This window comes from Nyctibius grandis, chromosome 8 (assembly GCF_013368605.1).
Source record: "Nyctibius grandis isolate bNycGra1 chromosome 8, bNycGra1.pri, whole genome shotgun sequence".
In the NCBI taxonomy this organism is placed as follows: Eukaryota; Metazoa; Chordata; class Aves; order Nyctibiiformes; family Nyctibiidae; genus Nyctibius; species Nyctibius grandis.
In genome coordinates, this window is record NC_090665.1 from 31,555,501 (window position 1) to 31,569,039 (window position 13,539).

Here is a 13,539-nt window from a genome sequence, read left to right on the forward strand (position 1 = left end):
AACCCAATAAAGTAATTAGGCCATTGTATATGTGAGAAGATTTTAGCCTGTGATATTTACATCTTGGCTGCAAAGAATTCCACCCATAATACAGTCTTGAAACCACAAGCATGCAGTATAAAGTTCAAAACAGAATACAGCAGTCTGGGACCTGATCCTGCAAACCACATGTGCAATTTTAGTCATATGTATATTTCCATATATTAAGTATTAACAGGGGCGAATATGAGTTATTTAATATGAGGGTTTGAATCTGAAAGTATATGTTATTTATTAAATTTTTTTATATGACCAAGTTCTAGGTGTGTTATGATCAAACGGAAAGGGAATTGTCCAGAAATGAAGAGTTTAAAGTCACCTATTGACTTCTGCCTATTTGATTACATTTTGGATTGGGCTCTAAACAGACAACATGCAATATGAGGAATGGGATCCAGACAGAAAGAAGTGATTGAGCAGTGAAGGTATGCTAGTTTCACATTTTTCTTGTTTGATCTTTTGTTGATTTTTCACTTCTCTCATACAATCTCTCTTTCTTTCCTCCCTCTTCTGGTCTGTGTGTTTGCACTTGATAGGTTGAGGGCTTATAAACATCGTATCAGAAAAATGTTGGAAGAAGTGTAAGGGGCATATCAGAGTCAGTAAAAGAGGAGTGCTGGGTATACAGAAGCCTGTGCAAGGCTTGCGGGTAAGAATGGGAGGCACAAAGGGGATGGTTAGTCATGCTGGAGGGTTTTGGTCTTTTTCCTTCCTTTTTGTAATCTGAAATCTTTAAGAATGTGTTATTTGAACCTCATACGTAGCATTAGTTTTGAGCTCAAAACCCATGGTACCTTCCAGCGGTGGGTTGTATATGACTTGTCTGTGTTTGGAATTATTCCAGATTTGCTGCTGCACTTGAAATTCATTCCCTGCCTTAATCCAAAGTAACTTTCAAGTGTAGACAAGCTTAACAGTTGAACACTAACATGTACTTACCTTTGGCAAAAGTTTTAGGTGTTCAAGGAATGCAGGATCATTCACTAAGGAACGCAGAATTTTACCTTATTAGTTTGTATTAATGAGTTATTTCCTAAGAAGCTTTTAATGGCTTAATTTTATCAACTGAACCTTCATATTAAAGGTTGTATGGGTAGAGTCATACAACTGTAATGATGGAGTTACTGCAGCATAACAACCCATACCTAGTCAGCAACCTATGGTTAAGGCTTTTAGATCTTTCCTTTCCCTGCCTCCAGCTGCACAATAAAACACTTCAGCTTACATCACAAAGTTAATTTTAAATAATAGCATTTTACCTCAGAGAGGGACAGAATGGGTGACCTGGGCAACAATGCACTCATCTGAACATACTCCTTGTTCTTGATCCCAATTCCAAACCAGTCTTATGTACAAGATATTGTTGCAGGATGCCATATTCATCCATTCCTTTTTTTGAAGTGTAGTGAATTAGGATATTTACTCTTTTCTGGACTTTCAAAACTACTGATGCTTCTTTAGCATTTCAAGAGCGTGGCTGCTGGCCTGTTTTCTGGCTCCAGGGTTACAGAACCTGTGTTGACTTAATGTAGAACATGATCTATAAATTTAAAAGTGAACAGTCAAACAGTTCTTAGAACAGTGTGGTCCTTCCTATCTTGGATTTTTACTTTTTTTTAATGCTATGGTGGCTGGGACAGTCTTTTAGCCTTGAAAAGATTCTAGACACTGTATGAAGTAAGACTTGAGTTTTGTGAGAATTAGCCCTCACTAATGTCTGAGACTAATTTCTGTGATCTTGAAATACTTTATGACAAGAAAAGATTTTCATACTAAGCTGCTCATTTATGGAAGTGTGTGCTTTCAGGATTAGAATCTCCAAGTCAATTTGAGAATAAACATTTTGCAGAGCTATTGTACCCTCCATTTCTTTTGGTGGGTGAAGTACTTTTAAGTAGTGCTATAAATAGGCAAGTGATCATCAGATGCCTACATCCTGCAGCAACTATTTAAAGCCCAATTGTACTTGTGGCATTGGATTCATCACAACAATATGTTCATTAGCAGGAAGTATATTCAATGCCGTACCAACTACAGCACGTGGTCCCTAGCTCCATGTTTAGTCCCAAGGCCCCAGTCTAGCATCATTACAGAAGGCAGAGAAGATTCTGTGTTTCTTAGAACTGCAGAAATTACCCAGGCAATAATGTTTTTAGTATGGTAAGGTTTTGAGAACAAGTGAACTCTAATTCTGTTGTTAAACTCCAATATATTAAAAAATGTTAGTTTATGTGAAATTTGATTTCACAGGAAGTTGAATGCTGTGGCTTTGGTTCAATAAATCAGCATTGGTTAATTATAAATAACACTGTATGATCTTCAGTAGTGTCTGCTTAAAATTATGTGCTTGAAGTTGTTTGTTGAATCAGTGGTACATGTGCTAAGCTGAGCTCCTTGCTGGTATCCAGCATGTTGGGCACCCAAAAACCTGGCTGATAACAAGGCTGTTGGGCTCATGTAAACCCAGAGTAACATGGGATGTGTCTGTACCTTATAACAGTGTGATGTGAAGACCTTTGGCTTAGGGCTGATGAAGGCTGGTATATGTACGCTGCTTATTACTGTAAAGATCTAAAATAGTATGAAGAAAGGCTGAGAGAGTTGGGGTTGTTCAGCCTGGAGAAGAGAAGGCTCTGAGGAGACCTTATTGTGGCTTTCAATACTTAAAGGGGGCTTATAAGAAAGATGGGACAAACTTTTTAGCAGGGCCTGTTGCGATAGGACAAGGGGTCTTAAACTAAAAGAGGGTAGATTTAGACTAGATATAAGGAAGAAATTTTTTACAATGAGTGTGGTAAAACACTGGAACAGGTCACCCAGAGATGTGGTAGATGCCTCATCCCTGGAAACATTCAAGGTCAGGTTGGATGGGGCTCTGAGCAACCTGATCTAGTTGAAGATGGCCTTGCTCACTGCAGGGAGGTTGGACTAGATGACCTTTAAAGGTCCCCTCCAACCCAAACCATTCTATGATTCTATGAATATAGAATAGTATCCAGATTAATAAGCCCTGTCCCTGGGAAGGATTAGTTAGTTGAGGTTGGATGCCATTTTATTGGATTGATACTGCTCTGGCTTGGGTGACATGAACTCAGCTGACTCTTCAGTGCAGGTTAGAGCTTTATGACCATAATGTGAAGCTAGTAATTGAAGCTGGCCCTTAATTTTGTGTGTAGTAAATGAGTAGTTGTTATCCACAGAAGTATGCCTACTGAATTTCATGGGCCTGTGCAAAAAAAAAAGCATTGGTGCTAATGACTCAGAACTGATGCTGTCAAAAAAAAAAAAAAAAAAAAGAAGAAATTAAAACTGCCAGGTGATGTTAATAGTTTTAACTTGGTGCATAATTTTTAAGATAAGAATTGACATTTACTTAGGCTTAATTCTGTAGCACTCTGAAAACCTCTAAACCTCTTGCAAAAATGAACTGTCACAGCTTTCATACATCTTAGTGAGGATAATACTTTACATTGCTGTATTGGGCCAATGCCTACTAAGTGAAATAATCCTGCCCTGAAGAAGAAGTTAATCACTAGATCAGTAAATACTTAAAAAGTAAGTAAAAATGTAAATTATGTATATAATTGTATTCCACAGCTGCAAAGATTGAACACTACAGCTAAGATTACAGGAATTTTCCTTGGTTTTAATAGGAAATGAGGTGTTTTCTGTTCACTCTGCCATGAAATGTAAAAAAAAAATTGCCAAAGCCAACTGTATATCATTATGTTCCTGGGTGAGCCAACCCCTGCATCTAATTGTACTTTTATGTGGCAATTTTCCACATCTTCAGTCCTTGAACTTCATATACATCAGCGCTCATCTGAGTTACATATGAGTTTATAACTAAAAGTCAGTGTTGAGCATGTCTTGGAAAGTCTTGAACTTTTTCAGACATCAAGGCAAGAATTGTAAAGTCTGAACTATGGTCAAGGATGCTCAGTACCTAACAAAGCTGGCTCTAAGGACGAGAATCGGTTCTTAACCAACATCAGTGAAAATGGTGAAAATAATTTGGCTGGGGTCAGACCCCCTGCGTACACAGAATTTTATTTTGCCAAGACTTGTGCACACATTTGACTTCACACATTGAACAGCTCTCATGGCTGCTCGTCTGAGTGAACCTAATCTGTTTAATTTAATCTTTGTGGGATTGGGACCTAAATGAGTATTTGCAATAAAAATAATAGGTTTGCTTAAGTTTCAATCCCGTTTTTAATCAGCACTCTGGAATTTCAGCTAGCGGAAATATAGTAGACACACAGTACACATTGAAATACATACGTTGCATTTAGTGCTGTAGAATATTAATTTTCTTCTTTGTCGAAGGGACTTCCCCCACCTCCACCTCTCTCTTGTAAAGATTTTGCATCCTACATACAGACTGAGAGCGATAAGAGAGGAGTATGTCATGCTCCAACATGCGCAACTTTTCGAACACTAAAAATAAATCAAAAATTGTGTAAGTGGGCTTAGGCTGCCAACAAGCAGTCTGGACTTGTATGTTACTTGTTTCTGCAGGTTTTATAAGCCTGTTCACTGAAATATTTAATGTAGACTAAGTGCTTGTTATAGCAACCTTTGCTAGAGGTCTCTTATATACCGATAATGTAGAAGTTTTGAGGCCTAGTCTTTGGGGGTGCTCAGCACTTCCCAAGACCCAGCCATTTACTGATGTACGGTACATGAGCAGAACTGTATGAGCAAGACTCATAGGTAAAGATCAAAATTAAGTACCAATGGACTACTCTAGGTTGCAAATTGACATTTCAAGAGTGGCTACATTGTGTCTGAACTCATTTAACGTACCTCTTAGGTAAATGTAAGAACTCAGCATCGAGGATTCGGGGACAAACGGCCTGATTGTTAATAAAGTCAAAGAGTACTATAAAAAAATCACCCCCCCTCATAAGATAGCAGATGAAACTAGAAAAAATTTGTTGAAACATTCAGAAACTCCTCTGCATTTCTCTGTGTATCTCCATACCTGTCCACGAATATTTGCTTATTTGGATAACAATAGGATTAAGGCTCAGTTTTGTGATGGGCGCCGAGCCGGGCTCGGGAGGGCTTTAGGAGCCGTGCAGGTGGCTGTACCTCTGTATTACACAGGTGCTGAGCCTATAGCTCATACCGCATCTTACATTGAGCGTCCGGTATTATGCGCAAGCCCGAACTACATTAATCGACGTGGTATGCCAACTGCTTGACGCATTTTTCCAACGCAGATGATTAAAGCTGTTGCGAATTAAGGCGTGGGGGCGGGTGCCGCTGTCCGGAGTTGCCGTGTGCGGGGTCTACCGCCGTCGCGCCCCCTCGCCCCGGTTCCCAGCTGTGGCTGTTTGCGCTGCCGGCGCCGCGCGGGGTGCCGCCGGTCTGTGTCTGTCACCGGGCCGAGCTTCGCGCTGCCCCCGCGGGCGAGCCCGGGGCTCAGATGCGGGCCGGGGGCGCGAGGGGTGCGGGCCGCGCGCTCGGCGGAGGCGGGCACGGGCGAAGAGGCAGGCGCGGGCGTCCGTCACGGCGGCGTCCCCGCCCCGCGCCCAATGGCGGCGCGGCACCGCCTTCCCGCCAGCCCCGCCCCGCCCCGGCGTGTGCGCGGCGCTGCCGCGCCATGGGGTTACTCGCGGGCTGTGGGCCGGGCGGGCGGCTGCGCGCCTCCGCCTCCTCCACCTCCTCCCGCGCACCGCGGGCCGGGCAGTAGTGGCCGGCGCTGGGCGGCCTCGGCGAGGGCTGCGCTCCCGTCTTGTCCCCTCCCGTCCCGGCCGGCTGGCGCCGCGGTGCCCATGGAGTAGCCGCGCTGCTGCGCGCCTGCCCCTGCGGGACGCGGCGTGAACAGACCTGCTGCCAGGTGGGTGCGGCGGCCGCGACCCTCACCCCGTCGGCGGGCGGCCCGCAGGGATGCGCTGGCCGTTGGGGCGGGCGCGGGCTGTGAGCCCCGGGACATGTCACCCTGCGTGGGGCTGAGCGGGGGCAGCAGCGGGCAGGTCCCCGGGGGGGGGCCGCCGGCCTCCGTGGAGCCGCCAGGCTCGGGGGTGCGGGACCTGCGGGGGTGCGGAACGGGCGTGTGCTGGGAGGAGCGCTGGAAGCGGCCCGCCGGTCCGGACCGAGCGAACGTGCCGGCTCCGTGCGAGAGCTCAGCGCGAGCCGTGAGGTGGGCTGGCGAGTAACAGCTACAGGTGTCCCAGGGAGAATCGTTTGTGTCGGGCTGGTTGGTACGTGCTGGGTGAGTTGCTCACTGGCACCAAGTGAAATCCTTTACAGAGGCGAACATCTCCGTGCATATCAGGGTCATCGTACCCTTAATGAGGCCAGCTGGGAACTTAGTGATATACTAGCAGTGTGTAAATTCAGTGTACGTGAGAGTAATGCAAAGGCTGGTATTCTGTCACTTCATCACAGTTTCATTGAGGAGTTGTTGGCCTGTGGCATTTACTGTTGCGTATTTTGCAGAGGATGTACTGGAGTCCATTCTCTGCAGCCTTCTGAGTATGTCTCTCTTAACAATAACAATAATATGCCATTAAAGTTAGGTTTAAATTAAGTAACTTTTTAACTTTACCTAGTTCAGATGTGCTTGTAATTCTGAAGTTATTGTTGTTGAAGTCAAACAGTAGGGGAGATGATGCTTCTTGTCGTTTTCGAAAAAAGAGACTTCAGGTCTTGGAACCTGTGTGTGGGGTTATGCCTTTTCCACTTGCTGTGGGTGTAACTAGATGTAAATCTACTTATTTCAGTTCTGTTAAGCTGTAGCTGTTATAATTTAATTGCCATCATTTATTCTTCTCAAAGGTGTGATCACCTGTACAGTTCAGTTTTAACAGAAACCTCTTGATAGGGTTCGTAACCTATTAAAGAGAGACTTGGATGAATGAGTGCCATGATTTTGTTCTAAGAAGGAAATTTTCCTGCTTAGGTCTCTACTTATACCAAACTATTTATTTTTTTTATGAGGCCAAACAGGCTGATATTAGACCCCCTCTGGGGAGAAACCCCAAAGTGAGAGAGCCACCTGCTCTTTGATGGCTTGTGGGACCAATTAGGTTTGGCTCACAGTGACCTAGAGCACTATTGCTACTGTAGTCTCACACACAGGAGACTTTAAAACTACACGTGTAAGTTCAACTTCTTCCAAAGACAAAATCTATTTGTTTATCACTTCTTGCCAGGAATGCTTTATTTCACTTACAGTCCACATTTCTTCTATGAATACCAGGGCCAACACGAGTTGATGGTTGGGTTTTAATTAGCACTGCACAGGTGTCCTGTCAAAGTATTTCCAAGAAGAGTGTTAACAAAATGTTAATGGAAGATGCTTATTCATTTGAAGAGCTTCAGTTTAACCCATGAAAGCTCACAGGGCTTGAATTCTAGCTGAGGAGGAGCTGCTCTGGTTAGGACGCAGACCTGGGCTGACAACAACCGCTGCAGCTGGTGCTCAGCATTCCCGGCTAGCTGCTGGAGGAAGGGAGGGACGGGTGTTGGAGAGGGGGTAGGTCGTTGGCTTCCTTCGATGAAGAGTCCTTTACTCTGAAACTTGCTTCCCCCAATTGTTTGCTGTAGTCCAACCTTGTTAAGTTTAAAGTGACACTTCAAATTTTTCTCTTCTACCATGCTTCCTCTCTCTGGGGAGGTCTTGTGTGGTTGTTGGTTCTGGTGCATGTTTTGTGTGTCCAGAGCCTCATCTCGTCAGGGTATGTTAATGCTATCTACCATGGTAGTGATTTCTTTTAAAAAGTAAGTTTCAATTTTTCTTTTTCTGGCATGCAGAACATCTTTGAGTACCCCAGCATCTCGCTGCCTACCTCTAGGAACAGTGCTCTGAAGTTAATGGCTAAACCAGCAGGGGGAACACGGGATTCTCTGGCCGTGGAGACAAACTTTCTCTCTTCCTACTGTGGTTGCAATTTGTTAAAACTTTGGGCCTGTGCTTTTGATAGTATTTCTTTAGAAGATGAATGTCAATTTACTTAGAAAAAAACCTGACAACCATACATTGGAATAAACATATTATTTTTGAATGCTTATTAGTTTGGTCTTGCAGGCCTGTCTCCCACTCTTCTGAATGGAATTTTTGTCATATTAGCCAGAACTGAACTTGAAAAACATTAGAGGTTTATTTAAGTGAAATTTCTCTTTGAAGATGTTTGAGATGAATTAAACCCAAGAAATGATATTTTGAGAAGTCCAGTAAAGTTTTAGATAATAAGCTGAACAAAATATTTTCACAGTAAAACTATTACTGTGTCACATTTATGATTGTATATAGAAATCTTGAGAGCTAAAGTTGAGTGGCAAAAAGTTGTATTCTCACAAGAAACTATTTCTAGTATTCAGGGTTTCCATAAGAGAGCATATTTTTAGATATTCTCTTAGGTTTTAAGAAGTCATTGCTAGCTTATTTTTGTAGCTTCCAGCACAGATCAATAATGATTTTTCTTTTTGATTTGTGTTGGTGTAACAGTTGGTTACGTCTTTTGTGCCAGGAATACTGAACGTAAAGGCTGTTGCCAAAGAAGGTTATCTGGATTGCTTGCATTGATCCATATTGCTTTCTAGGCTGTGAAGTCTGATGCAGCAAATGGCAAATACGTAAGGTATGGGTGTACAGATTGCTGAATGCTAAGTGAAGATGGGAATTTGCAGCATGTCAGCTATTCCCTGGTAAGAGCCAGGGAACAGGCTCTTACCCTGCAGTAAATGTGAGAGATCTTGCTGCTTATACGTTGGGGTTAAGCTGTCTTTTCACTGATGGTGGGGTAAAAACATGCCTGGGAGCGTTTCCCACGGAGTACCCGATTTGCTACTTGTGAGCAGTAACAATTGTATATTCTCCTAGCCTTAGGTCTTAGAGCAGGTGGAGACAAAATATAGTTCAATTGAAATTGACAGTCCCAGGTCCGGTTTAAAGGAAGAGATTCTGGTTCTGGAATGGCACTGACTGCACAGCGAGGTACTAAATGAGTATGAATTTTCTTCCTGTTGTTTCAGTGACCAGGTATACGTGTATTCCAGTGGCCACGCATTCTTCTCTAAGTGCATTATCTGACATTGCCAGATCCTGAAGGTACAAAAAGATGCATGTTAAGTTCCATTGACAATCTCCCTCTTCCATAATTTTTGTCGAATTGTAATACTTTCTCCACTATATGATTCTCTGAGATGCTGAAGTATGTAGTTTATGAAGTCAGATTTCTGTTTTAATGTTATTTGAAAATAGCACTAATTTATCTTACGACTCTTTTGTTTCATATCTCCAGTAATATTCTAACATTTAAGACATGAATTACCAAGTCTTGGGCAATTTATATAGATCTCAGAAAATACTATGTGGGATACAGATTGCAAATATCTTTAGAATCACATTACTTTTGATCTAGTTCCACAAAATATTTGTGTATTATAAATAGGCATTACTTCTACAGCGGTATTATTTGTGGTGATTAACAGTTTCTAGCCACTTCATGAATAGAAACATGTTTTGCCATAAAAACATACTAGCAAAGAAGTAGTGCCATTGGAACTGCTTTATCCATAACTGCGGATTCGCATTTTTATGTGCTGGCTGTCATCCAATAGAGCAGCAGTTCTTGTGCTGTTACAGCAACGATTAACTCTTTGGTAGCCAAAATGAAGCAGATTTACACATCTCTGAAAATCACTGAAAGAGGGACTTTAAAACCTATACTTAGTATATATCCCATATTTTTTACTTCCAGTCTGGCAAAATAGATTTATTTTTTTTTTTTAAAAGAACATTCTTTATGACCTTGAGTATCTAAACAGTCAGATTTATGAAGTTCAGCAGAGAACACTTTATATATTGCATTGCAAGTGTTATATTGTTGAATTGTACTGCTTACAAATAATTATATCTGGCAAAATATGCTAGTTTATGATGTATTTATAATGAAATAAATGAATTTATTGAGGAAATTATGAAAATCATGACTTCATGTTCATTCTGTGAATAGTATTTTAAAATGAGCTATATCTGTTTATTGTTAACAAATGTAATTCCATTATATTTAGCACTTCAATAGTCTGTCTAATTTCAGTACACTAGTTGGCAGAGTTCAGATTTTCCTTTTTTTTTTCCTGTTGCAACATGTTGTAAGATTTTGGGAGTCAGCTGGAAAGGGCCCCTCTTTTAAATAAGTTTAGTTGTGACCTTGCAAGAGACCTATTTAGATTGCAGGAGAATAGCTTATCTAGAGGTCATGGGTCTGAAACAGGTTAATGATAGAGCACACATGTGTAGGTGGTTTTTCTGCACAGAAGGCAGTAAGGGCTGTGATACATAAGGTAACGTTAATGATTCTGAAAAAGAATGGCAATTCACTTAATACTCTGATTTCCTTTGTAAGCATAGGCATTTTCTGTCGGAAATCAGTGTAAGTTCATTGTGTGAGTCAGGGACAATAAAAAAATCCCAAAGTATCCAGTGAGCTTACTGTGTAGTACAGATCTGCTGAATACATGTATTTCTTTGCCAAGAAGCTGGAGGTGGATTGAAGATCATAGAATCATAGAACTGTTTTGGTTGGAAAAGACCTTTAAGATCATCGATATGTCCTCTTTTGTCTTAGGTTTATAGAAGTAATTTATTGACTTTAGCCACATTTGACACAACGTGCTTGAGAACTATGGTAGTATTTTGTTACCAATATAATACTTTGTTTTTGACAATGATTTGAGTGAAGCCAAATTCTGGTTTGACTTACAAAACAGCTAGTATGGTGTTTGAAAAGATGGGGCTTTTCTTATATTAATGCTATTACATTAATGGACCAAGTCACTCCTCCAGTATGTACAGCTCGTGTTATGTGATGGATTAGTTCCTCCCTCCAGTGTTTAAAATGAACAGTGTTTCTGAGTACCTTTAGATCCAGTGATTTGTTTCACTCCAGTGATGAGGTGCAGTGATTTCCTTCTGGCATATGAGATGCACAAGTTATTTATATGAATATAGGAATTTATTGTGGCCTTTGATCTCCCTAAACTTGTGTTCAAAGCTTCTTACAGTAGTCATGTATACATTTAATATAAAATAATGAAAGGCAGGAAATTCTATATGGTAAAAATGATATGGGAGTATATCTACATTCTGAGTGGAGCATGTCAGTGATGTGTATCTTAATTGACACAAGTCCTCATCACAGTGCTTATAAATAATAATTTTTATGAAAAAATTTTTGCCTCGACCTGAACGTGTTTCGCTGCCCAACAAATTAAATTACACTGGTTATTTGGCAGACAATTTGGGAGAGGGTAGATGACTCCTACACAAAGGGAAGCTCCTTTTGACTAATTCTTTTAACTGCACTTTAAGGTCTTCCCTGTTTGTGTGGGAGAAGTTTCCTGTCTTACAGATGTGGATCTGAAAATGTAGTGGCTAACAGCTAACTTGATAAACATGTTTATGTTGTGTTCTGGTTTAGCAACCTGAAGAAATACTCTCTTAATCCACCTGCTTTCTAGAGTATGCTTTATTCTGGAGAGTAAAATTCAATACACACTTCATTTTTTTTTTTTCTCCAAAACGTGGTTTTGCTAAGTATGCGGTTAACTTTAAAGTACCTAGCAGTTAATATTTTAATCTATTAGTTTACATCTTGTAGTATCTTATGGCCAGTGGCAGTGGGGAGGGCTGATTTGTATCACCTCTTCCAATTCCCTGTAATGGGAAACACTGGTTTTCAATCCTGTTCAATTTGCTGACCACCTTATTTTTTTTTTTCTTTCCCCTCCCCAAAGAGGTTTGCATCCTTATATAGTGAGTTTATGCTTAATGTCATAGTCTTGCTTTTCATTATTACCACTTGTGGGTTTCTCACAATTAACCCAGAGAATTTTAGATATTTGTGGGCCATGGTTTCAAAACCACGTTTCTAAATGTATAGAGGTCATTTCAAGATTTTTGAATCCAACAGAGATTGATTTAGCACTTTTTCCTGGTAGTAAGGTTCCAACTAGAATATTTCTAGATACAGTTCTAAGGTTTTGCAGTTTAGTCTTGAAAAAATAACAGCATCAAGCATTCATTGACAGAATAACTTGCTGAAATCTTTTACCCTGAGTGGAAGAAGCCTTGCTGAGTTGTTGGTAACTTTCCATCCTGCTGTGGCTCCTTCTTCACACGGAGATGCCTTCCCTAGGGTTATATCTGTCTTGATAGGTACATTAGAGCTGTTATCTGTTTAGTTTAGGTGTGCAATTAGAAACTGAGCCAACTCAAACTTAAGATAAACGAAATTTGTGTGAGGTTGTTGGCTGCTACTGTGTTTTTGAAGAGTAAGATAGTCCAGTGCCAGGAAACCTATTCTGTTTCCAATTAGAAACCATTAAAAAAGTGAAATAATTAGGCCAAAGAAATTTAACGATGAGGAGGAAAGGTTGTAGAGATGTTTTATGCAGTTTATGATCTTCTTATTCAGCCTGAAGATTCTTATGCCCTACAAATGTTTGTGTTTCAGGGTAAACTTTTCAGAAGCAGAAAGTCCCATTTAAAAAACATGAGCCTGGTTCCTGTTAGTTGTGGTGAGATATTACTGGTTGAGTTCATTGGGAACCTGAGTTTTATTCTAATGTAAATTTGAGGCTCATAGATTTCTTGAGCTGCTGTGAAAACTTTAACCGAGTCTCTATGTATGTATGTTTCTAGAAATCTCTGCATTTTTCCTTCTTCTGATACCTGAATGTTCATCAGAAAGATGGCATGTAATTGTGCCACTGGTATCTTGATAAGAGCAGTGAGATTTTTCATCCATCTTCTAACTACAAGACAGAAGCAGAACTGCCTAAAGTAGCGTTGTTGTTCTAGGTAGGTGTTATGGGGGGGGCTGGCGTAGCCATGTTGAGGTCCTGTTGTGACTTTTTTGCTTGTGAAAGAATAGACTAACTGCGAGTTGCACAGAAAATACATGGCTGAAGCTGGTACTAGATTGCAGGTTGCTCGAGCCATTGTAGTGTAAGAACTCTACAGCATTCCAACATCTTGTTTTCTCAACTCCCTTTAGAGATGCTCTGATGTAGGATGTCCCCGAGGGCTCTATGTTAGAGAAGTTCTGATTCGGTACTCAGATTACACGTAGGGTGTTGGTCTTGCTAAACTCTGTCTTCAGTGCCATGTGCGCTCCCTTCTGTAGAGATTCGGTAACCTCTAGGAATTTCTGCTGTTGTCAAAAAGGAATCTGTTCCAGTCTCCTTTCTGTGGAAGAGTCTTGTGTACTCCTTCCACTAAAAGACTCCCAAATGCACTTCCTTCCCTTCCACCTATTGAAACCCTCCTACATCCTGATCCTGTAAGAGGCTATTCTCTTGTTTACACTTGGTAAGCAAAACCTTGCCCCTCAGCCTGTAAAGATTCAGCTGCATACCTCCCTGTGTTTGGGGGAAGGGAAATCCTGGGAACATACAACAGAATGATTTTTATCCTGTTTCTGTAAACTGTCTCTTATTTCTGTGCTATGTTGTGCAATGATTATTCAGCTGAAATTTACA

At 41.1% G+C, this 13,539-nt stretch overlaps 1 protein-coding gene across 3 annotated transcripts in view; it reads left to right on the top strand.

Moving 5' to 3' along the window:
* The first annotated feature begins 5,686 nt into the window (after window positions 1–5,686).
* TGFBR3 (transforming growth factor beta receptor 3) overlaps window positions 5,687–13,539 on the top strand; it is a 123,291-nt gene continuing 115,438 nt past the window's right edge. For 2 of the 3 annotated variants that reach the window (XM_068406688.1, XM_068406692.1), the window contains exon 1: window positions 5,687–5,887. The gene's annotated coding sequence lies outside the window, so the exon portion shown is untranslated. Of the gene's footprint in view, window positions 5,888–9,027; window positions 9,104–13,539 lie in introns of all 3 variants that reach the window. The other variant, XM_068406689.1, reaches the window with a different exon arrangement.